The sequence below is a fragment of the Notolepis coatsorum genome, assembly GCF_963971535.1.
Source record: "Notolepis coatsorum genome assembly, chromosome: 3".
NCBI classification, from domain to species: Eukaryota; Metazoa; Chordata; class Actinopteri; order Aulopiformes; family Paralepididae; genus Notolepis; species Notolepis coatsorum.
In genome coordinates this window covers 147,232,035-147,257,210 of record NC_140167.1, presented here as the reverse complement: position 1 = coordinate 147,257,210, position 25,176 = coordinate 147,232,035, and the positions used below count along the sequence as shown (strand labels likewise).

Sequence of the window (25,176 nt, the reverse complement as noted above, 5' to 3'; positions counted from 1 at the left end):
AATGTTTGCAGGGCAAACATCCACACGATAAATAATTTAATGAATAAATTAATACTAAATGGGCAAAGCACGACACCAACCGTGGTATCACAATTATGCTCCCGACGTGAGCGATAACAAATGCTTTCAGGTAGAGTACTCACGTCTGTGATCAGAGAAGAACTGACAAAGAATAGCATACCAGAGGAACATTATGAAGGAGAGTAAACTACCACAGCGGGTGTTAATTAGAGCAATCAGGACAATTTAGAAGAGAGAAAATGGTGAAATACTCCAGGGTGATGCCAGGGCTTTTGCTCCCAGGTGAGAGCAAAAGCCCAAACATTACACCGTAAGCTATTTTGGAAAATGAATGACAATTAATGGACAGCAGAACACACTACAGTAACACTTTCCCCCTGGTTCAAAACTCCCAGTACTTTCCTATAGAGAATGGGTCTCATTCCCGAAAATGTTTCAAAGATATAGTCTGGAAGACTTATCTTGGAACCACTGAGACATAATCTATGACAAGTACACTCTGAGTCCTGAACGTGCTGGTAATATGTCTTAAGTGGCTGAAAAGGTCGCACAAATTATATTATCTGATATCTGCTTGGAGAATGGCATTCTGTCTTAAACTCAAAGGCGCGTTCCCGTTCAGCTCATTTGCATACAAAACAACGCCTTCATAGCTCCTTATAAGGCAACTGGTGACGCAGCTGTGTGAAATGGAATGGCGGAAGTGCTTTGCTAGTCTTGCGAGCCGCGTGATTACGAAACCTAGCGTCAGTCAGTGCCAATCAGAGAGCGTCTCCGAGAAATGCGGCTAGGTTTCGTAATCACGCTTGCGCCCATCAAAACTAGATTAGATTAATGTATTGGCATCATATACAGCTCACACACGCGCGCGCAGTACTGTATATGAATGAATGAATGAATGACATATAATATATATAGCCTACGGCGGGCGTAATGAATGAACGCAGTATGGCTTATTATTCCATAATTAAGCCTATAGGCTACTGTTCATTCGTAGGCGCACACAAGACTTGTTATGGAATATTAATGCAGTCTATTTCCACCGATTAGCTTTAGTTCTTATTTATTTATTTATCCACTGTCATTTCAGTGTTGGTGTATAGGCTATATAGTGTATTTCAATATAAGTTTAATTGATTAATGATATATTCGAAGGAATGCAGGTTTATAGCTATATCAACCCCCTCCAATGTAGTAAATGACCAAGTATGGTTTTGTCAATATTCCAATGTACAGTTTTGCTTGTACAGTGTAAGTCTATCCCCCACCCACCCCTCTTACCCAACCTCCTCCAACAGTTTCTACGTCAAATGTACTCTCTTTTCTGGACTCTTTTTGTATCACAAACAGTACTGTATTTGCAAATCTGGTATGTCATAAATGTATAGATGTAGCAGTACTGTCTATCTGTGTCGTGTGTGTCATATATGTTATGATGAATTGAAAATGGGGGACCCTGATGTAAACAAGAGGAAATTCTTTCTCTGGTCTGCATCCCCTTATGTAATTGAGCTGTAATGTACTGTAGCCATTCTGCAATCTGTTAATAAAGTTTTCAATCAATCAATCAATCAATCAATCAATCAATCAATCAATCAATCAATCAATCAATCAATCAATCAAACAAAGGTCTGTCCCATTGTATACCAATCAATGGGATACATTGCATGTTGACCTGCATTCTTTCAAATGTATATAATTAATCATTAAAACAGATGTGTAACAAATAAGAAATACAAATTCCACAGAAGGCATTAAATTATTATTATTTTCAATCATTTCACAATAATTGCATAATTGTGTTTGAATATCTGAGTAATTAAAGTAATTATACATTTGTCCAAAATAGCTGCAGGTTCAGATATGGTTAAGCAGCTGCCCTGTGATCAGATGAATCCATATTATTTATTTTTCCGACATCAAATGCGTAATTTCTTATCGTACAAATATTGTTATATTTATTTTAATTATGATTAACACTTTAACTGCCACACACGAGATATCTCGGGTTTCCGATAGTTATGTTGAAAGCCACTCACGAGATTTCTCTGATTTTTTTTTTTATTTAGCGATCTGAAATCATATTGCATCACGCGAGCCTACCCGAGTATACCCGAGCACCGCCGGCGATCATATGTGGAAAAAAGCGCCCCCTATCGTCTCCCAGATGACATAAGGGATTTTGGAATGGACTCAATGAAAATGGATGGGGGAAAAAATCCGGTACTCCACATTTTCCAGTCCACTGATCCAGCCGGGGTTACCACAGTTCATTCTGGAGCCTCTCAGCCCCGCGGAATCATGTGTACTACTGTATCACGTTGGATCCATACACTTATCGATTTTTTCGAATGGTGATCAGGAATTGGAATATACCAGTTGGATACCATCTGATGTCAGGTAATGAATCTATGTTATCAGTGTTAGGATAATCAGACACATTTTGATGAAGATATAGGCTGTTTTGTGAAATGGGCTCTTTCAGTTTCACTGTAAAAGTCCAAGAGGAAATCAACGCGGCGATTATCCGTGCGCGGCCCGAATGTGCTTGCGTGCACGTATAATATTGATCATCTAGCGTTTATTTGAAAACGATTCATAAATAGGCCGACGAATATCAACGTTGTGGAATATTCCAGTAAAAGACGATTTTCATAGAATGGTCCAGAATGAACTGTTTTTTTATCTCAAAACGGGTGCTTTTCTAAATGCTCTGAAACGGAAATGAAGCGATAAAAAATCTTGACAGCACTGACTGGAAAATAGTCTTTGATAAGCGACAGGCAGATTAGACACATAGCCATAATTTAAAACATAGATTAGGCGATATTAATGTTAACATTGAAGTGGACCGTGGCATCAAGGGGGTAAAAAGGAAAACCCGGCGTGGCACTCAAAGTGTTAAGTAATTAATTCCAAGGAGGCCTGTAGCGTTGACGTGAAGGAATCACTATGAGAACACAGTCTGTCAAGTTATAATAACATTTTAAATTAGTCAATCAATCATGAGATTTGATCGTGGGCTGAGAGCATATTTAAGTGTGTCCTCAGCACTCTTATATATGCTCTCAGCCACGATCAAATAAGATCTCAGGAACGTTTGGGGACTCCCACTCCCAGCCCTAATATGTCTTAAATGGGCCGAAATCTGGCTAAGACGAAATATTTTGTCGTAACTTCGTTCGGGAATGAGACCCATTTATGATCTTTGTATCTTTGATCTTTGAATGTATGAAAACATCATCAACATGAAACTCTCTTGGCATTCTGCCTAAAATGTTTTGATGTAATTTCATTTGTATTTATTTAGTGTATTTATATGACAGAGACATCGTGGTATTTTCCAAGATTTATGGTAACCTGCTAAATGTGATTATATAAAGATGTTGGTCACATAGTGGTGGCTCAGTTCAAGTTCAAGTTTCTTTATTAGTTGTCATACAGAAGTACAGAATACTTTTATACAAAATGCTTCTTTCTGTTACGCTCCAGAGACTGTGCTAGACAAAAATAGATAAGTATAAAATAAAATAAGTATAGCAGTATAAAATAGAAGTCACGTACGTAGACACAAGTGTTCAGTATGTACATATGTACAATGTTCAATGCAGAGTAGAAGTAACTGAGTTACCATACAATATACTATACAATATACCAATATACAATATACTATATAGTGCAAAGGAGAAATGGGATGAGGTACAATTTAGGTACAATTTACAGTAAGGTGTAATGAGGTATGGGTTGCAGTGCAAATTCTTTACCAATAAATATAAAGTGTGTTTAGGTGTTCTAAAGTGTGTAAAGTGGGTGCTGCAGTGAGTTGTTTGTTTAAAGTGAGTGTGTGCGTGTGGATGTGTGTGCTGTGAGTGCATTTGATGGTTGTTACATAGTGTTATTGTTTGTTGAGCATCCTGATGGCCTGAGGATAGAAGCTTCTTCTGAGTCTTTCTGTGCTTGCCATGAGACTCCGGTATCGCTTGCCTGACCGCAACAGTTCAAAGAGGCAGTTGTTTGGGTGGCTGGAGTCTTTGATAATTCTCTTAGCCTTACCCATGCACCGCTTGTTGTAAATGTTTCTCTTTTTTTTTTTACCTGCAACAGGGCAGTTTTAAAACCAGAGACAGTGGACAGACTTGTCTTTCTTGCCTGCAACTTAAAGTAATGGCTTTGCTTGTCCAAATGACAATACTGACCAAATTGAGATTTATTTTTCTCTTGTCCATTTATTTTGTTTGCTTTCTAATTTAAAATACAGTTTGAAACCGTCTGTACACAGTAGGATATGTGTGCTAGCAGAGCTAGGTTCAGTCGTGAGTCACGGTGCACATGTGCGGTGGTTTGTCCACCAAAAAAGCGCCAAAAGATAGAAAATAAACTAGCAGAGCCAGAACTATTCAACTCCCCTGGAGCCACAGCCAGCAGAGAAGCCTGTTTACTTTCGCTTTCAAACCAGATGCAGCCTGAGAACTAGAGTGTGAGGGGCTGTAACACTAAAGATGGCGGCAACAACAAAGAATTGCTGCAAAATAAACATACATCTGCTGTTTAAAAAAAAATATATATATATTTTTTTTAATACTTATAACAATATCGATAATTATAGATATCGAGTGATATGATATCGTTATCGATATCGATATCGTGATATAATTTTTGGCCATATCGCCCAGCCCTAATTGATCTATCTTAAGCCATATGATGCCATGACGCCACATAACATGTACATTAACCTCTTAAGCCTGACGGGTCCGGTACCGGACCCAAAATGACATCACGTCATTAATCCATGTCTACAGACTGTATGGATTAACGGTGCGTTTTTTTCTTCATATGTAGCCAAAATGGCGGACCAGTCTCCATAATAGAAAAGTAACAGTATTTACAGTAGATTCCATTCACGGTTCTTGCTGCACGACTGGTGATACTAAATCCAAATTGAACTCTGCCATTGGAAAGAGTAGATTTGGCCCGATCCATAGATGTGCAACTTGGCTATAATAATGTAATTTATAGGCCTGATATTCCATATTCTATAATATTTCAAATTGCATGTGCACTGGATGGTAGAATTCAGTACTGTATCTATCAAGAAGGTGCTGAACGAGCTCAGTGGAGTTTTTCATGTCTGGTCATTTTTAGCATGGTGTTATTCACCGTCAATGATGCAAAGAAAAATCAGAATTTATATTCTATTTAGGTTAAAGGTGCAGTGTTCCCAAAATAAAATGTTAATGTAGACTGGGCTTCTATTTGTCAAAAACATGTAAAACACCTGCCTTTATTTGGGACAGGGCAGGCATCTATTTGCTTTTATTTGAAGTTTATTACTTGTACATGGCATGTAGTAGCAGTCTACCTCAAAACTAATTTATAGGCTTCGGGTGTTTTGCAATTGAAACCCTCTTGGCCTGTAGCTCTATTGGCCAACCTTCCTCCACATAACCCTCCCCAAGCCAGACAGAACGTGGCCATAGCTCATAAACACGGTGACAACCCTATTGCCACCCATAAACCACTGTCCTTGATTGATGGGGCTTATTTATTGTGTACAACTGCAGCTGCTGCCCCCCCCCCCCCAACCCCCATTTCACTGCTCTGCTGGGCTCTTGTAAACCATTTTGCCGGGTCTGGCCGGTGAGTAAAATAAACCTTGGGGAGAATTTGTTGCCGGAGATTAATGAGCCCCCCTGGGCAGGTAGATTAATGCCTTCTTCATCCTCCACCCCCTCCTTTCTCTTTCTCTCTACCTCCCTATTCCCCTCTTCCTCCCTGTACCCCCACCAGCACCCCCCACCTCAGCTTTGAATGGCAGCCACATAGTTTAATGATGTACTCCAGAGCCCCATGCCTAGGCAACAGTGCCGTCGCTAACAGCCAGCCTTCCCTTGTGAGCGACAGCTTCCACTCAACAGCTTCCACTCAACGAGTCACATGGGGAGACAGTTCGGTGGATGGATGGCCGAAGGGAGAGCTGTGTGTACGGTAGCTTCACAGTCAGTACTCGGACGGGAAATGACACATTGCAATGCGTGGTTGTGATTACTTGTCTGATAGACTTGTCTCTGCTGTACAGTGTTATCATGCCCAGACCTGGCAATGACTGTGATTAATGATAATCTGATAACGAGATCGAATTCACATTTGACTCAGTTATTTTTCTCATTTGCAAATCTCAAACTCTTTTGTTGATCCTCCAATCACAACGGTCGTTTCCCTGAAGTGACCGTTGTAATTGGAGGATAAAGAAAAGAGGGAAGGGTTTGAGATGGGTCCATTGGTTAGTTAGGCCTACATTCTTGACCATTTTGATCATTACTGTATATTATATACTATATATATATATATATATATATATATATATCATTAATACTCTATATCCACTATGTTTCTAATAATGGATGACCTCTCCATGTGTTTTCCATGTGTTAAAAGAGTGGCAGAGCTTTGAGTATAGCTCTCGCTGCCTCTCACTTACTTTCAGTGGATTTTGAGATTTTGTTATATTTTGCTTCCTAAACATGTCTTCTATAAAACTAGTGACAATAAAACGTCAATAACACACATTTAGTTGTTTATTTTACTTCATTTTGCCTTATTGCATCCATAAATGTCCACATATTTAATGGGGAAGTGCCTCATTTGCATATATAAACATACATTTCAGAAAACTTGCAATATATTCTTTCTTAGTTTATATGTACATAACAAACTGGGAAAGTTTCATAGTGATATCTATTCAAATATGTTTTGCCTATTACACTGTTTGTAGCCTGTGTGTAGTTCTGTTCAGTTCAATAACATCATTATTATTATTCAGTTATCAGGCATGTGTTTAGGTTGTCTATTACTAATGGTTTGATTAGGTTTTGTGTTTGTAAATATCTGTTTAAAAAAAAAAGTATGGCATTTTACAATACAGAACTTTGAAGGCGTTTTCCCAAAAATGAGTTTTAAGAGTTTTTCCTCATACTCTGAGCCAGAAATCTCCACTGCAGTAGCACTCACATACACCAAACCATCCAGTTCTATTCATATGTATGTTCTGAAGGTATTTACAGAAGGGTTTGTTGATATCGCATTCATACCCTGATTTATATCACATTTCATTCCTAAAAACATGGCGAAATATGGAATTTTACCATAGAAATTGATAATAATCTGTAATAACCTTTGGCTCTAATATGTCAACAAAATTAAACTATAATTTTGAAAATGGCTTTATCCTATGTTCAGATTTCTGTCCTGGAATTATATGCAAATTAGTGCATATTTAAGTAGATAATGCCTCATTTGCATATTTAAACATACAATTTCAGAAAACTTGTAATACAAAACAGTCTTGTCTTAATATAAGTAATCAACTGGGGAAGTTTCATTGTGATATCTATTAGTTAATTATTTTACCCTATTCACCTGTAGTGTCTCCCCTTAATTAATAAATTAGCTGTGCTTTTCTGAGCCTAATGTATTTCCCAGTTTGTAAAGGTTTTTAACTTTTCCTTTGCGGTGAAGGAAATGATTAATTAATTCAGTTTGATGTGTGTTCAATACAAGAGTGATGAAATAAAATATTGTTCTGATTGGAGCATGTTGTGTGAATCCCACCTTCTGCCAAAGGAGTCCAATCAATCAATCAATCAATCAATACGCTGACATACACTTACCTATTGGTGCTGATGGTATATGGTACATAAAGCAGTACTTAGTATAGCTACAGCTAAAACGCTACCGGCAAATGCTAACCTGGCTAGGCTTGCCTTTAGCCTGGTGGCTAGGATAGCTATTGGATCATCGTGTACACTGTTTTATACGGTGAGAATAAAAAGCTATTTTACAAGTAGAGATGTTCCGATACCATTTTTTCCTTTCCGATCCGATACCGATACCTAAGCTTTGGGTATCGGCCGATACCGATACTGATCCGATACCAGTGCATACATTAAATTAAATTAAAATGAAAAAAAATTATATAAATTATATATTTAAAAAAAAAAATTATACAGCTACTGTTTTATATATACTGTTTTTTAGTAATAACTATAAAGTAATGGTATTTATTCAACAACAGGTGATTGTATAGATTAGTAGTATCAGTATCTCAATAAGTTCACCCACGGAAAGGTTGTTGGCACATTAGTTCCACACGGACATTATTCGTTGCTGCACTTGCTTCCACAGGCTCCGTTGAAGTAGCAGAGGATCTGTTGTGATTTTTGCACAATAAATATTCAACATTCTCTTTTGAGACTCCGCCTCAGACTCTTATCATTTGGCACTAAAAGCTAAACATTGTCACCGATATGGCTGTCCGCAACATGTCATTAATTGTGTACGCGAGGTGGTTCAGTGACGACGCTGACGTGAGCTAGGTTAGCTAGCATGAGCTACCGGGAGATGGAAAGACTAACGTTACTGGTGAAAATGTGATTTACGTTGGAATACTCCTTTGCCAACTTGCTGTACTTTGCTTGCAGGTCTGCAGCCATTATTGCTGGATTATGAATAGCCCCAACTTTAGCCAAGGTAACGTTATGGCTAAACCTTTAACGTTAGTTAACGCTAGCTTTCGGTTAGCTGTTCAATGCTAATAACACAACCAAGCGAACCCATCAGAGCTCCCCGTCAACACCGCTCTGTGGGGAGGATGGCATTTAAGAAAGTATCTGCTGTTAAAATGACAAACATCATTGACACTTGTTTTATAATGCTCACAGCAGACCGCAGTTGTTGATAAATTACGTCACATGGTATCGGAGCGCAAAATTAGAGGGTATTTGCCGATACCGATACCAGCATTTTAGGCAGTATCAGCGGCATTTCCGATACTGGTATCGGTATCGGAACAACTCTACTTACAAGATGTCAACACTCACCACAGTGGAAACCGAGTTATCCAGTCTCAGGTGCGGTCTTCGTACTATTGAATGCCTCCTGGACGATATCATTCAGCAAAAAGCCCTGCTCATCTCCCGGCTGGATCTCCTGGAAAACCCCACTTCCACTGCGCTTCCTCTTCCTTGGTCATGTGCAGTAAAACAGGGTAAAGGAAGAAGGGTATCGCTCCCCCTGTTCTCCCCAAACGTGGATGATGACCCGTTTCTGCTGTACAACCAGTTTGCTCCACTTGAAGGGCTAACAGAGTTAGCTTCCACAGGCGCGTCGACTGTCTGCCCAGCTATTTTGGAGCAGCCTGTAGCCGGTTGCTCTGGAGCGAACTTTTCCAACTCGGTGAGTTGAAAGAGACAATTTTCCCCGACGTCCCCCATTCCTGCAGGGGGGGGGGGGCTGCAGGAATGGTCAACCTGAAGTGCTGATCATTGGTGATTCCATTGTAAGACATGTCGAACTCCCAGGTGCTGTCACTTTCTGCCTCCCAGGCAGTAAGGTTTCAGACATCTCAGAACTGATCCCAGTGCTCATTGATCTCCACCCCTCAGCTCACACACTGATCATCCACGTGGGTACAAACGACGTCATGCGTGGCCAATCTGTGGTTCTCCGTGACCAGCTGGATTCTCTGGCCTTGACAATACAGAGCCTGGGTAGAACCTGTGTGTTCTCTGGTCCTATCCCAGCTCCCTCAAAAAGTCCTGAACATTTTAGCCGTCTTTTTAGCCTCCATGAATGGCTAAAATCATTTTGTATTGCAACTGCACATGGTTTTATTAGTAATTTTTGATTATTTTTGGATAAGATCTGACCTCTATAAACCAGATGGGTTGCATCCCAGTCCAAGGGGCATTCAACAGCTCACAGGTAATTTTATCCAACACATTGCTTTTAACTCTGATTGATATTTACCTCAGCATGACCCTGCACTAGAAGCCTTATCTGGTCATTATGTTACTCACTGCCCATCCAACCCAGGCCACAACAGCAGATCTACCACCAGGCCTAACCCAGGCCATAGCAATAGCTCCACCATCAGGCCTAACCCAGGCCACAGCAGCAGATCTACCACCAGGCCTAACCAACCATATCAAACTATCACTGTCATCATTACAACAACGACGGTGCCTCTACCTGGGCAGCTGAGAGCACGTAGCGACGGTGTTATCCACACCAACATGCGCCCGCTACGACGTGCTGCGACCAGTGTGATGCCAAATATCACTCTGAACATGGCTGTGATAAATGCTAGATCGATTTCAAACAAGACATTTCTTCTAAATGATCTTTTTACTTCCCATAAACTGGATTTTATGTTTTTAACAGAGACCTGGCTCCACGCTGGTGACTGTACACCAGTGGCGTCGTTAGCCCTGGGCTTCCGGGGCTTTAGCCCCGGATGTTTTTCTCCTAGCCCCGGATCTAAAAAAAAAAAAAAAAAAAAAAAATTGTTTACATTTTTTTTTTTTTTTTTTTACTTTTTTTTTTTTTTTTTATGTCAGCATCCCCATTGTCTGTGCTGAATGTTTGTTAGTGTTTGGTATTTTTTGTTGGTTTTTAGTACTTTTAAACATTTTTAGTAAGTAGTTTTCATTTGATCCTATAATTCTTTCATTCACCGATTTGTGGACTTTTTTTTTAGTGTCCTGAAAGGCGCCTTATAAATCAAATGCATTATTATTATTATTATCATCCAGGAGGGAAAAGACACTTTGGATAGTAGGGACTGCATCTCTGCCTGTCCTGACCAGGAAACACTCGTGCAACTGTGATCTCCTCTGGCAATAGTTGGATATTGTAATGTGTGGCGAGGGGTTGCAGCAATTCCACTGAGAGAAACTGGTCTGAGGCTGGATAACATGCCTGTATGCCTCTCATAAATTGTTATCCAACTCATGAGAACCTGCTCTCAAGCTCTTGCAGCATTCTGTCGACGACTGGATAGAACAGTCTCTGTCTCAGCTGATCTCCTGAGCTGAGGTCTGAGCTTGTGCCACAAGATGACTCAACTACATACTCGTCCATCCTTTTCTGCTTCCTCCTTTGGCTGGTAGTATGTTCCTCAATCCAAAGGCCATTACATATGGCCTTTGTCCTGTCATACATGTCCACTGCCATCTCTGATGTGCGATAACCTTTGAGTGTGTCCTGCACTGTGCTTTTAAATAGTACAGATATTGAAGATGTGCACTTTAACGCAGCAGCACCTGGAGCGCTCACAAAATGCGGGGCTTCTATCGACCCCTAGGGTTAAAAAGAAATCCGCCGGCCACAGAGCCTTTGTCTACCGCGCTCCCTACCTGTGGAACAAATTACCTGCCGTCATCAGGGGCGCCTGCTCTGTCGAAGCTTTTAAATCCCTGCTTAAGACTCATCTTTTCTCTCTCTCCTTCAACCTACCTTGATCTCACCTGGTCGGGGACTGACCTTTAGATTAATCTGTGTAGTTTAGTTATGGTACAGGGTACTACATGGTACCACTGGGTAGTTTACTATAGGGTAGTTTAGTTAGGGTACAGGGTACTACATGGTACCACAGAGTACTACTTGGTACTGCATGGCATTACAGGGTACTACATGGCTTACATAGCTCTACATGGCACCATAGGGTACTACATGGCACTACAGGGTACTACAGGATACTACGGGGTACTACATGGCACTATGGGGTACTATAGGGTACTACATGGCACTACGGGGTACTACATGGCACTACAGGGTACTACATGTCTGCTCCTTTGCAGCACCACAAACATGGGAACTCTCTAACTCTCCCCCCCCCCCCCCCCTCTCCCCCCCCCCCCCCCCCCCTCCCTCCCCCTTCTCTCTGAGTACCCGTCTCCTGGCGCTGACCAAGGTGATGGATGCCTCGGGGTCTTGGCCAAGCTTGTAGTGACTGCTCTACATGCACCTCCGAGGCATTGGATCAGTTATTCACCGCCGTCTGTCCGTGGTCCTGTCAACTGATTAACAGACTGTTAACAGATTAACAGTCAACGCGGTTTCATTGCTGGGTTAAGTACTTCTATTCTATTCACATAATACGCTTACTTCATATATCTACTCCATTCACATATATGCCTACCACTTGTATCTATTGCTATGTCCGCCTACTACAATCTCATGAGCTGTCTAACGCCTGTCCCGTCTCCCTGTCTTCCTATGACTTGCTGTCCTGGAGTGTTGACCGGAGTGTTGGACGTCCCGTGACGAAGGCCGGGAGATTGCGACCCCCTCTGCGTGCCCCCCTGTCTTCGGAGGTCTCGTAGTGGTGACCGGAGTGCCGGATGTCCCGCGATGATGTCGGGGAGTTCGCGACCCTCTCTGCGCCACCCCCCTTCCCCCTGTCTCCGGCTGTCCCTGAGCAACGACCGGAGTGTTGAATGTCCCGTGACTAAGACGGGGAGGACGTGACCCTCTTGCGCCGCCCCTGTGCCTCAAATAGATCCGCTATCAACTCTATCTTTAATCTTTCAAAATGTTCAGTTGCTATCGCTATTAGCTCTATCTTTAATTTTTCAAAATGTACAGTTGCTATTGCATGCACTCATCTGTGTTTCACCACACACATGAGTGCATGCTTATCAACTGTCCGTCTGCAACACTACTATCACCGACATCTAAGAAGGGAGATCCCCCCTTGAACGGCCCTTCTAAGGTTTCTCTCCTCCACATTGCCTGTGGAGCTTTTTTTCCCTATTGTTAGGTTTTAGTGAGTTTTTCCTTACCTTCGCGTGGGGTATGTCTGGGAGTGCTTGCATTCTTTCATTTATTTGCATTCATCTAGTGTTCTTGTTCTGTTCTTGACTTATTGTTATGTTGTCTTCTTGACTTGTTTAAAGAAGACCTGTACGGCCCATGGGGACATTAACGTGTGTTGTCGGGCCCTATAAATAAATTTGATTTGATTTGATTTGATCCATACCCATGTCCAGTGTCCTATAATAAGCTTTAATCGAACCTCGGATAGTCCGGTTGGTTTGGGGTGGTGTGAAAGCTCATTCACTCTTGCAAGTGAACCCTGCTGCGGTTCATTTGTGATGTGAATGCAAAGCGGACCAAAGGCAGGAAAAGACCCAAAAATCGAATCTTTTTTTAATGAGAAGACTGAAACATATGTATATAATGAAACACACAATAGTTTTTTTTCGATTGTTTAAGCATGATTTTGAAAACGGGGCCTGGTGTTTCAAAACACACAATTAGCACAACCACACACACAATTATCAGAACACCTCAGATCCTTTGCTAAATTAAACACTTGTCAAACCATACACTAATTTTGTTACCATATGAAACACACGTTACATAATGACTTAATTCTGTTTGAACCAGTTACACACACAGCTGTGCTTAACCTATAAAACATATTTAGCAATTCTACTTCTCAGTGATTAGAGTACTGTAAGTGAAGTACGCAGATAATGTGCAAATATACAATAAATTCACCAAACACTACACAAGACCAATGCTGTAGACTGATGAAAATATAATTTATTTATCTACATATACCCAAATCAATGATGCAGACTGATGAAAAAAATAACATTTTCTCTCTATATAACCAAATCAGTCAACATTTCAACATGGAGAATCACAACAATACATGTCCCAGTTTTCATGCTACTATGTGCATAACACTGTAAGCTCAGCAAATATCAGACAATTTCTTTGAAAAAATTTAAACAGAAAATACTAGACATTATCTCTTTGCCTAGCTGGACCTGGCAAGATAATTTTTGTTGTGATTCTCCATGTTGACTGATTTGGGAAAATGGGAGAAAATGTATATTTTCATCAGTCTGCATCATTGGTTGTCTTGTGTAGTGTTTGGTGAATGTATTGTATATTTTCATGTTCTCTGTGTACAGTACTTCACTCTCCTTCCATTTTGGTTGAAGACAGGTGAACTCACCTGCTGCATTTTTATAGTGCTTAAACCTGATTGTGTATCTACAATTAACTGTGTTTTTATTTTGTTATTGGTGTATATGTGTATGTATGTACAGTATATGTATATATATTATATGTATATATATGTGTATATATGTATATTTGTACTCCTGTTGGGGCTTCTTGGACCAGATCAATGTTTTATCTGGCTAAATAAATAAATAAATAAGAAACTGATGATTTGGTCCTGTTAACTTTGAATTTTCTAGGGACTGCCCATATCCCTCTCATGGACCTGGACCTCACTTTGAGAACCTCTAATGATTCTAGTTATTCAGTATTCATCTCTAATTAATCTAAAATTGCGTATTTCTGTGCTTAAAAAAAAATAAAAAAAAGGGGGGGGGGGGTGACCCCCCCCTCCACCCCCCTGGGCTGAAGCCCCCAATGTTTTCTAAGCCTAAAAACGCCCCTGCTGTACACCGTTCTCCGAACTGCTCCCTCCTGACTGTAAATTTTTTTATTCCCCCGGTCCTCCGGTAGAGGTGGAGGTTTAGCCTCTGTGTTCAAATCCTGCTTCCAGTGCCGCCTGTCCCAGCCTGTAGCAAGCTACTCTAGCTTTGAGCTGCAAACATTTGAACTGCACCTGTCGTCTCCTGTGCTCTGTGCCGTTATCTATCGCCCATCTAAATTCAACAAGGAGTTTATCACAGACTTTGCTGACTTTCTCGCTGGGATCATGGTGAAATATGACTGAAGAGTTTATCGCCGGCCACTAGAGGGCAGCGTCTTACCAGCATCCAACCGGATATGCCGTGCACTACGCTGAGCGGCCATCTTAGTTGTCATTCTTCACTTCGCCTCCTGCAGAGACGTCGTTCATTCATTCATGTGAGATGCTCTATGCACTATTACTGTTCATACATATTATATATTATATTATATATGCATTATATAGATATATATATTTATGTGTTACTATAGTGTGATTGTGTATTCAGGAGATACGTTGTCAGCTGACTGTGCTGTCTGTCTGTTTCAGGGTGTCTTCATCTTTGTCTTTTATTAAATACTGAAACTGACATTGAGGAGTGTGTTTCTTCAATGACCACGTTTTAATCTGCGGATGATTTTAATGTTCATGTCTGCTGTCCGTCGCTACCCCTATCCCGGGACTTTCTGAATCTCATTGATTCATTTAATTTGATACAATCAGTCACTGGCCCAACACATGAAAAAGGTCATACGTTAGATCTTGTGTTATCGTTTGGTGTATCTGTCTCTATAACATATCTGTGCTGCAGGTCTTTCTGACCACTCACCTGTTGTAGTGTTGTGTTTACCTTAATAGCCCCGTGCCCAGAGAGAGAGAGAGAGAGAGAGAGAGAGAGAGAGAGAGAGAGAGAGAGATGGAGAGAGACACACCACGGCGGGTGCAGCACAACAGAAGAGAGAGAGAGAGAGAGAGAGAGAAAGAGAGAGATGGAGAGAGACACACCACGGCGGGTGCAGCACAACAGAAGAGAGAGAGAGAGAGAGACAGAGATGGAGAGAGAGAGAGACACACACCACGGCGGGTGCAGCACAACAGAAGAGAGAGAGAGAGAGAGAGAGAGACAGAGACCACGGCGGGAACAGAATAGATTGCATGAAAAACTCACCCTAACGCAGAATCAATGGCAAAGTTGGAAGGAGACGACGTCGACGCATTTTCCTACTGTGGAGATGAAAAAGTTCACCAGTCGCATCCATGATATTGTCCCCCCATTGGGATGAACTTGGGAGTCCTAGTTTATCTGCCACACGTTAGCACTCGATAACGTAGCAATTAGCAATTAGCTAAAGGCAGGGACAGGTTACCTAACGCTAGTTACCTGTCCCTGCCTTTAGCTAATTGCTACTAGCCAACATAGCTATAGCCTGACTGAAGGTTCTAACACGCAACAACTTTCATCTTCAGTCCATCTGCCGAACGTCCTCTTTGTCTTGGCATAACCTAATCATACTTGGTATTGATAACAAGCTTATAGCACACAGTGTTATTTCTTCTGCTGCGATGCTGCTTTTCAAAAGACATCCACTCGCTCCTGTGGATAGCGCTGAATAGACCCTATACCTGGCTGGTCCCCTCCCCTCGTGGATCCGGTCTTCTTCACATCTCTCTACCGACTACCAGACCGACGCCAACCAGCTCGGCTCCCCCTAGTGTTAGTCCTCCAACGATGCTTTGTACAAAAGTAATTGAATGAAACCAATAGTATATCTGCAGAGCAGCAGAGCCGCAGAGCCCGGAACACTATTCTACAAACGTGTCTAATGTGAAATATATAAGCATGTAAGCAAAACTAGATTTTAGGTCTGTGATGAAAAAGGGCCTCGCGGGAAGGGGGGCCTCGCAAAAAAAAAAGAAAAAAAAAATATATATATATATATTTTTTGCGAGGCCCCCCTTCCCGCGAGGCCCTGTGCGACCGCATTGCTCGCACACCCCCTGAGGCGGCATTGCCCGTGCCCACGTAAAAATGACCATGCCCCTGCGCGCCACTCGCGAACGTTAAACCCCTTGACTGCTGTGCTTTTTTCTGATGCTTTTAATGGTTCCCCACTTCACGCTTTGGGCGCAAACTGTGTTTTTAATATAGATGATTTAATTTCAATGTTTGACTCGACTTGTAAAAACATTTTAGACTCTGTTGCACCTCTCAGGTCCAAACGCAGCAAAACACTCCAAACACCATGGCTAAATGACTCCACGCGCTCTCTCAGACGCACATGTAGGCGTGCGGAGAGAAAGTGGAATAAGGATAAGCTCCACGTCTCCCTCGAAATCCTATGTGACTGTCTATCTGCATATCAAAATGCTGTCAAAACTGCTAAATGCGAATACATCTCCAATTTGGTCTCTACTAATTGCCACAAGCCCCAGATTATTTTCAAAATTCTTAACTCCCTCATTAACCCCCGTGATGTTTCCCCAGTTGTGCCATCATCTGCTCTCTGTGAAAGTTTTCAAAACTTTTTTATTGATAAAATCTCCGCTCTCAGACCAGTTCTCACTACAGCCTTCCCAGCCCCCCCCCCCCCCTCCTCCCCTACACTCCCTGCCTGCTGTTTTTGAGCAGTTCGAGCCCGTCTCTCCCTCCTCTCTCTCTGACATAATTAAGCACTTATGGCCCACAAACTGCCCCTCAGATAGCCTTCCCTCTCGCCTTCTAAAATAAGTGCTCGATTCAGTCTTGCCCACTATTCTATTGCTGGTAAATTCCTCTCTCAGCTCTGGCTGTGTCCCAACCGCCTTTAAACATGCTGTGGTTCAACCCCTGATAAAAAAGAAAAACCTTGATCCCTCTATTTTATCAAACTTCAGGCCTATTTCCCAATTACCCTTCCTGTCAAAAGTCCTGGAGCGAGCAGTTTACCTCCAGTTAAAACTGTTTTTAGATGTTTATCAAATCCACGAAAAGTTTCAGTCTGGCTTTAAACCGCACCATAGCACCGAAACAGCCCTCCTGAGAGTTCAAAATGATCTCATTTTAGCTGCCGATTCTGGAAATCCCGCCATTCTCGTGCTTTTAGACCTCACAGCCGCCTTCGACACTATAGACCACACTATCCTACTGTCGCGCCTTGAAAAACATGTTGGCATCACAGGCGTCGCCCTAAGCTGGTTTAAGTCCTACCTGACTGACCGGAGCTTCTCAGTCCAGCTTGGAGAATTCTTCTCTTCAGCGGCCCCACTTACCTGTGGGGTGCCCCAGGGGTCGATACTGGGCCCCATCCTCCTTTTATTATATATGTTGCCCTTAGGCTCAATCATTGCAAAGCATAACATGTCCTTCCATTGCTTTGCCGACGATCTATTCACCCCTACAAGCAAAAGGCAAGGTCACATTACAACCACTGTTAGATTGCCTGGCTGATATAAAATTATGGATGAGTGCAAACTTTCTCAACTTAAACGAGCGCAAAACAGAGATAATTTTATTTAGTAATGATTCACCTGACCCTACAGCCATTGCCCTAGGCCCCCTGGGCTCAAATATCCGCTCCTCTGTCAGAAACCTCGGAGTAATCTTCGACAGAATATTTTTATTTGATAAACAGGTTAGTTCGGTGGTCAAAACTAGCTTTTTTCACCTCAGACTCCTAGCCAAGACCAAACCATACCTCTCCCAGAAGGATCTGGAGAGGGTGATCCATGCCTTTATCTCGACCCGGCTGGATTACTGCAATGCGTTGTATGTCGGCATTGACCAGTTGCTGCTCCGTCGCCTGCAACTGGTACAAAATGCGGCTGCCCACCTGCTTTCCGGTACCAGGAAACGTGACCACATTACACTAGTTCTGGCTTCTCTCCACTGGCTCCCCGTCCGTTTCCGTATTGATTTTAAACTTTTACTGACTGTTTTTAAAGCACTACATGGGCTGGCTCCACTGTACCTAGCTGAGCTCCTACATCACCCCACCCCATCCAGAGCCCTAAGGTCTGCTGACCAGCTGCTGCTGGAGGTGCCTAGGACCAGGCTTAAAACCAGGGGAGATAGAGCCTTTGCTGCTGCTGCCCCCCGACTCTGGAACAGCCTCCCCCCACATAAGATCTGCCCAGAGCCTAGAGGTTTTTAAATCCTTGCTCAAAACACACCTCTTCTCCCTGGCCTTTGACCAGAGCTAGCCCAGCATCTATACATGACGTCCGCTGTCACTCTGCACTTTTTATCTAATTTTCTTGTCTCTTTTATTGCACTGTCACCTCACAGCGCTTTATGCCAGATCTCTACATTTTCATTTTTCAGATTATTCCAGATTGCTAAAGTACAGAATCTAAGCTTTCAAATGATGTGTCATATGTTGACATCTGAGAATGTTTTGAACACGATGTGCCCAATTATAACTTCTAAAACTGGCTGTGTTCTAGATTGCCTAAGAGGTGAAAAGGTGTCTCAAAGGAAGGCAACTTTTCACACTTCAGACAGTTTCAACTGGGCGTCAACAAACCCCCTCCAGCAACGCCCCTCACCTGAATAGCATTAACATAATTAAGTGCTGCCATGGCAGTTATCTCTCCTCAGGACCCGATCTTCATTCTCTTGTTTGTATTGAGCTATAGACATTATTAGCATAGTAGGTAGTAGTAGTAAGATGGATACTAGTAAAAGATGGTATGAAGGTTAGTAGTTTCAGATATTAATTGAAGTTAATTTGGCTCGTCTTCTGCCAGCTTGTACAGACAGGAGCTTAAGCACAAACCAAAGTGCTTTAATAAAATTAAATAGAATAGAATATTTCTAGAGTCTTTATTGTCATTATACAGACAGCGTTATATAGCTCAACAGTGCACAATTAATAAACAATAATAATTATTAGGAAGATACAATAAAATAGTCCATTTCTATGTACCCCCCCCCCCCCCCATGCTGCTTTGACACCAGAATTTCCCCAAGGGGATTAATAAAGGATCATCTTATCTTAGTAGGTAACATCACAATAAAAAATAAACAATTTTAGGAAGATAAAATAAAAGTCAATGTCTACAGTGTATGGATGCAGGGTCCATCTGTGTGTGTGTGTGTGTGTGTGTGTGTGTGTGTGTGTGTGTGTGTGTGTGTGTGTGTGTGTGTGATCTCAGCACTTATCTGTATCTTTGTGTGTGTTGGGTCTTCTAACATCGTACAGTCTTGTTCTGAGGTGCTGTAGACGTTGGTCTTGAGGGTATCTAACATCGTACAGTCTTGTTCTGAGGTGCTGTAGACGTTGGTCGCGGGCATGTGATGTCTTTTCCCGCATCAGAACAGTATTGTCTTATCTCCTTAAAAAGATAATTCTGCCTGTCATTGTCAAGACCGGGTGGGGGTATCACTGGAAAATTGGAGATGGTCGGGTAGCGTTTTGGGTCTTTCAGCAGTTGAAACTCGAATGGTTCAGCATCATCACGGTGTAATTTCGCCGTCACCATGCCAGGTCTGCTGGCATCGAAGCTGTAATAGAATAAAGAACACATTTAAAATATTGTCTATTTCGTAAAGAAAACACTGGTCCCAGCCTCCAGGACACTGTGAGTCAAGCATCCATGTCAACACATTTCGTACATTGATTACCAGAAACAAAATAAACCTTCTTCATCATAGCTAATAGGGCTAAGTAAATTAGCCTATTGCAATATTTGCAAACCAAAATTCTCTAAGATAAGAACAGAAAAAACAGGAGGAAAACATTTCCTCATTCGTAAAAAAAAAAAAAAAAAAAAAAAAAAAAAAAAAAAAAAATAATAATAATAATAATAATAATAATAATAATAATAATAATAATAATAATAATAATAATAATAATAATAATAATAATAATAATAATAATAATAATAATAATAATAATAATAATAATAATAATAATAATAATAATAATAATAATAATAATAATAATAATAATAATAATAATAATAATAATAATAATACACTGAAGAAGGAACACCTGTTCCGAAACATGTCTGTATTCGGCTGCGAAAACCTGAGTGTGCTGGTCCGGCTTCCTGCTTTCTTCTACTTATTTTATTATGATAAAATATATATACAATATACAATAAAATATAGACAATTACCTGAAGTGCTGGTATTTCTTTATCTGTGGGAACCTTTTGAAGAAGCCACCCAAATGTGTCTGCCAGTCGTAGCTTCGGACAAACACTGTCCCATCTTCGCTTCCCACAAGTTGGGGGATATTGACTCCTTTCACCTGATTGATTGATTGAAAATGTTATTAACAGATTGCAGAATGGGTACAATACAATCATTCAGAAGTCTGTAATCTGTGTGTGTGTGTGTGTGTGTGTGTGTGTGTGTGTGTGTGTGTGTGTGTGTGTGTGTGTGTGTGTGTGTGTGTGTGTGTGTGTGTGTGTGTGTGTGTGTGACGTTGTGTGATTTACAGTGCTGTCAACAGTGCACAATTAATAAACAATAATTATTATTAGGAAGATACAATAAAATAGTCCATTTCTATGGTCCATCTATCTGGACAGTATAGGGGACTAATAGAATAAACAATTTTAGGAAGATAAAATAAAAGTCAATGTCTACAGAGTGTATGGATGCAGGGTCCATCTGTGTGTGTGTGTGTGTGTGTGTGTGTGTGTGTGTGTGTGTGTGTGTGTGTGTGTGTGTGTGTGTGTGTGTGTGTGTGATTTACAGTGCTGTCAACAGTGCACAATTAATAAACAATAATTATTATTAGGAAGATACAATAAAATAGTCCATTTCTATGGTCCATCTATCTGGACAGTATAGGGGACTAATAGAATAAACAATTTTAGGAAGATAAAATAAAAGTCAATGTCTACAGAGTGTATGGATGCAGGGTCCATCTGTGTGTGTGTGTGTGTGTGTGTGTGTGTGTGTGTGTGTGTGTGTGTGTGTGTGTGTGTGTGATTTACAAATACAGCACGGTTTGTGATACAAAAAGAGTTAAAAAAGAGTATTTGATGCAGAAACTGTACATTGTGGGGGGGGGGAACTGTACATTGGTTTATCGACTAAACCTTACTAGGTTACCTCAGAGCTTTTCCTCACGATGTCGGCGATACCTGCCAGGGTATCGACTGCAGTTTTCCTGTATACCTGCTTTATCAAACCAAAGCACCAGTCGGGACCAAACTTAGTGTGGCCTGTAATTAGGAAGTGGAGACCAAGCTGCAGGTGCTGTCGGTGGAGTGTACGCCAGGCACAATACCACAAGACGTAGTTGTTCTTGTTTTGGCCCGAGCAATTGTCGCAGTGCAGGTCGACTTTCGTTTCTCCAACGCCGTAATTGTTGAAGTAATGATGCAGATAGCTGATCACAGCATTGCTACCTGTAATGGGAAATATTAAAGGACACAATGAAAGGACAGTTTACAGACAGATAAAGTGACCAAGAGCTCTGCTATGGCTGGGAAGATGTTGGTATCTTGGAGTCTCTTACCCTTACTCGTGGCCATCCCTTCGTCAATAAGGTAATTCACCTGCTTTGTCAGCCCTTCACAATGTACGCCAAACAGGCCACACTTGCGCGGTGTTGCAAAATACATCGGCCCAACTTGAAGAGGGTGAGAGGGGTAGTGTACCTGGCGGAAGAAAAATGATACATTGAAATAATGTTGTAGTGTAGTAGTACAGTAGTGCTGTAGTAATTGTGATGGTGATTGTCATTTTAAATATTACACAACATGATGTAATGCTGTAATACAGCAAACAAACGATTTTTGTCAAGTAAGTTAACAACAAAAAGCTACATTGTAATAGGATCGGATTCTCACCTGCTGTGCATAATCAAAGCTGTAGTGCATTGTGATGTCTTTGCTTGCCGGTGTGGCAGGGCCTAGACTCAGCTGCAATTCCGCACAGGTCTTTTGGGTGGAAGCAGTCATAGCCTGCAACAGCTTGCGCTCTCTCTTAACACGGGCCAGATGTTGTAATTGCACCTGCAATTTTTCTGTCTGCAATTTATCCGGCTTGCCAGCCGCTTGACTCAACTGGTAGTTGTTTTTGTAGCATTCCCAACACAAATCTGTCCTCGGTTTGATGATTGTTATCTGGGGCAGAAGGGTTTTCCACAGCTGAAGAAAGCTCCCCTGACCAACAACGCGATGTCCTAGAATAAAATAGTAATAGTACACATTACATATACACAATGCCAGAGGATGGCTACTCAGGAGGACTGGTCTATGCTGCAAATTTACACAATTGATGTGTAAACACGAGTGGTTTATGGAATGTTAGATCGTTAATGTCTTTGTCTTGGTAATAGTACACATTACATATACACAATGCCAGAGGATGGCTACTCAGGAGGACTGGTCTATGCTGCAAATTTACACAATTGATGTGTAAACACAAGTGGTTTATGGAATGTTAGATCGTTAATGTCTTTGTCTTGGTAATAGTACACATTACATATACACAATGCCAGAGGATGGCTACTCAGGAGGACTGGTCTATGCTGCAAATTTACACAATTGATGTGTAAACACAAGTGGTTTATGGAGGGGGGCTTGAACTTAAGTGATGTCAATAAGTACATTGGAGATATTGTATTGTGAGAAGGATATTTGATGAAAGCAGCTTGGCTCCTTCAACATTGCATTTCACAGTTGAACAGATCATGCTTATTATAGAACAGTAGAAAATTATCAACATTATGGAATGTTGCAGTCCAGGCGGCTGTACCTCATGTCATGAAATAAATTAATAAATAACAAACACACATACCTGCTTCCTCCCCAGCCGGTTTGTATTGACGCCAGAGTGCCGCTTTTGTCAGATTGCTTGGAAGTAACTTGGCAGTGTAGTCTCTGTGGCCAGGATGTCTACCAGGCAAGACAATAGAATGGACCTCTGCATAATTGGTGAGAAAATCCACCACACGTTGACAGTCGTCTTTACAGAGAAACTTTTTGTGAGTTCTCGGTTGTTTTTTCCTATCACGTGGTGTCATTCCATTTGTCTTGTAGTGCTTGATAATAGCTTTGAGAAGTCCACAGCTTATCCTAAACAAAAAAAAATGTGAAATCATTATTATACACACATACACAGTCCCTGCTAGCTAGAGCCAATGATAATGTCTTCAATACAGTCACGTGCTTTGCACTATATAGAATATTATTGTATAGTACTGTAGTTCTCTATAGTTCTCAAAGAACACCTACGGGAGACTGCAATTCAAAACTGGCCCCTACAAATGTCAGTATTCCAATGTACAGCCCCACCCAACCCACCTACCCAACCTCCTCCAATGTACAGTTTCTATGTCAAATGTATGTGAGTATTCCAATGTACAGTGCCCCCCCCCCCCCTACCCACCCCCCCCCCCCCCCCACCTCCAATGTACAGCCCCACCCCACCTACCCAACCTCCCCAATGCACATGTTTCTATGTCAAATGTATATTTTTTAGTATCACAAACAGTACTGTATTTGAAAATCTGGTATGTCATAAATGTATAGATGTAGCAGTACTGTCTATCTGTATGTCATGTGTGTCATATGATGAATTGAAAATGGGGGACCCTGATGGAAACAAGACGAAAGTCTTTCTCAGGTCTGCATCCTCTTAACAATTGTATGTATTGAGCTGTACTGTACTGTACCCATTCTGCAATCTGTTAATAAACTTAATCAATCAAGGGTCTGCTATGACATCACTACTATGACAACACAATTCAGAATGTTCCAGAATGTATACTAGCCTGTACTAACCGGTCATAGTTACACATGCACACAGAATAATAATGGCACACTTACCCATGGAGAAAGCAGAATGTTGCCCGGCAGACCACGACGTTATGGAATCTGTACACTGTCCGTGAAGCTTTGCGAATGGTGTTTACTCTCTTCGTGCTCTGTGTGACTTCAGAATCATTGATGCCTGTTTGTATAGCCGAGAGCAGACACATGTCCCTCTCTTTCGGCGTCAATGAGGCCATGTCCAGTCTGCTATTGTATATCAATTCTTCCGACAGTTTTGTTGTACACGACAACGCCTGCCGTTCGGAATTCTCTTTCCGCTCTTTATAGCATTTGCAATCAAACGTTCTTATTTTTTTCAATTCTTCATTGGTGTCACTGTCTACGGTTACAACAGACACCATATCTGCGACATGTCTCATCGTTAATTCCGTTGAATAGCCCGGTGTGACGGTCCCGCTGTGAATAGAATCATCCTCTAAATCTGATTGATCCGCGCGCTCATCTTCCTCTTCAAAATCATCAGCGCGCTGCGGTATCGGATCGATATCAGGCACTACTTCGTTTTCCGAATCTTCTTCTTCATCTGAAGAGTCCGGTTTGGGCGGTGGTTCGGGGACACCTGGGTGAAAATAGTCCGTTAAGTACCCACTCATTAAATGCGATCCATCGATGGCTCTCCCCGCAGCAGATATCTTGTTGAGTTCAGCAGCGATCGTCTTCGCATCCATCTCTCAATCTCAACGCAAGACACATTAAAAGTGTCACCAGATGCCAACAGGTGTATGTATAGGTATTGTGGGGGCGTTGCGCTCCGGGCTGGCTACCCCCCCAAGGTTTAGATTCGATTCAAATGCAAATTGTTATTACGCCTCCCGTTCCACTGAAATCATGTCGTGAACAGCCTACTTTTAAACAAAGGTTGTTACTATTTTTAAATATTCTAACTGTTCGTTTTTATAGTATATATGTGCTTATACATTCAATTTATAATAATATATAAAAAAAAAAAAGAAAAAAAAAAAAAAAAAAAAAAAACGTTTTCACGTGTAGACGAAAAAGGGGCGGGCCGAGTTGTGGTCGCAAGCGCTGCCAAGTGACACAGTGTCACCTCACAGCGCTTTGTGCCAGATCTCTACATTTCAATTTTTCAGATTATTCCA

The 25,176-nt window shown here is 41.5% G+C and overlaps 1 protein-coding gene across 1 annotated transcript in view; it reads left to right on the top strand.

Annotated features, from left to right (window-relative positions):
• gpr39 (G protein-coupled receptor 39) overlaps nucleotides 1-25,176 on the top strand; it is a gene marked incomplete at both ends in the record, with an annotated part of 313,345 nt that overhangs the window by 165,015 nt on the left and 123,154 nt on the right. The window lies entirely within an intron of this gene.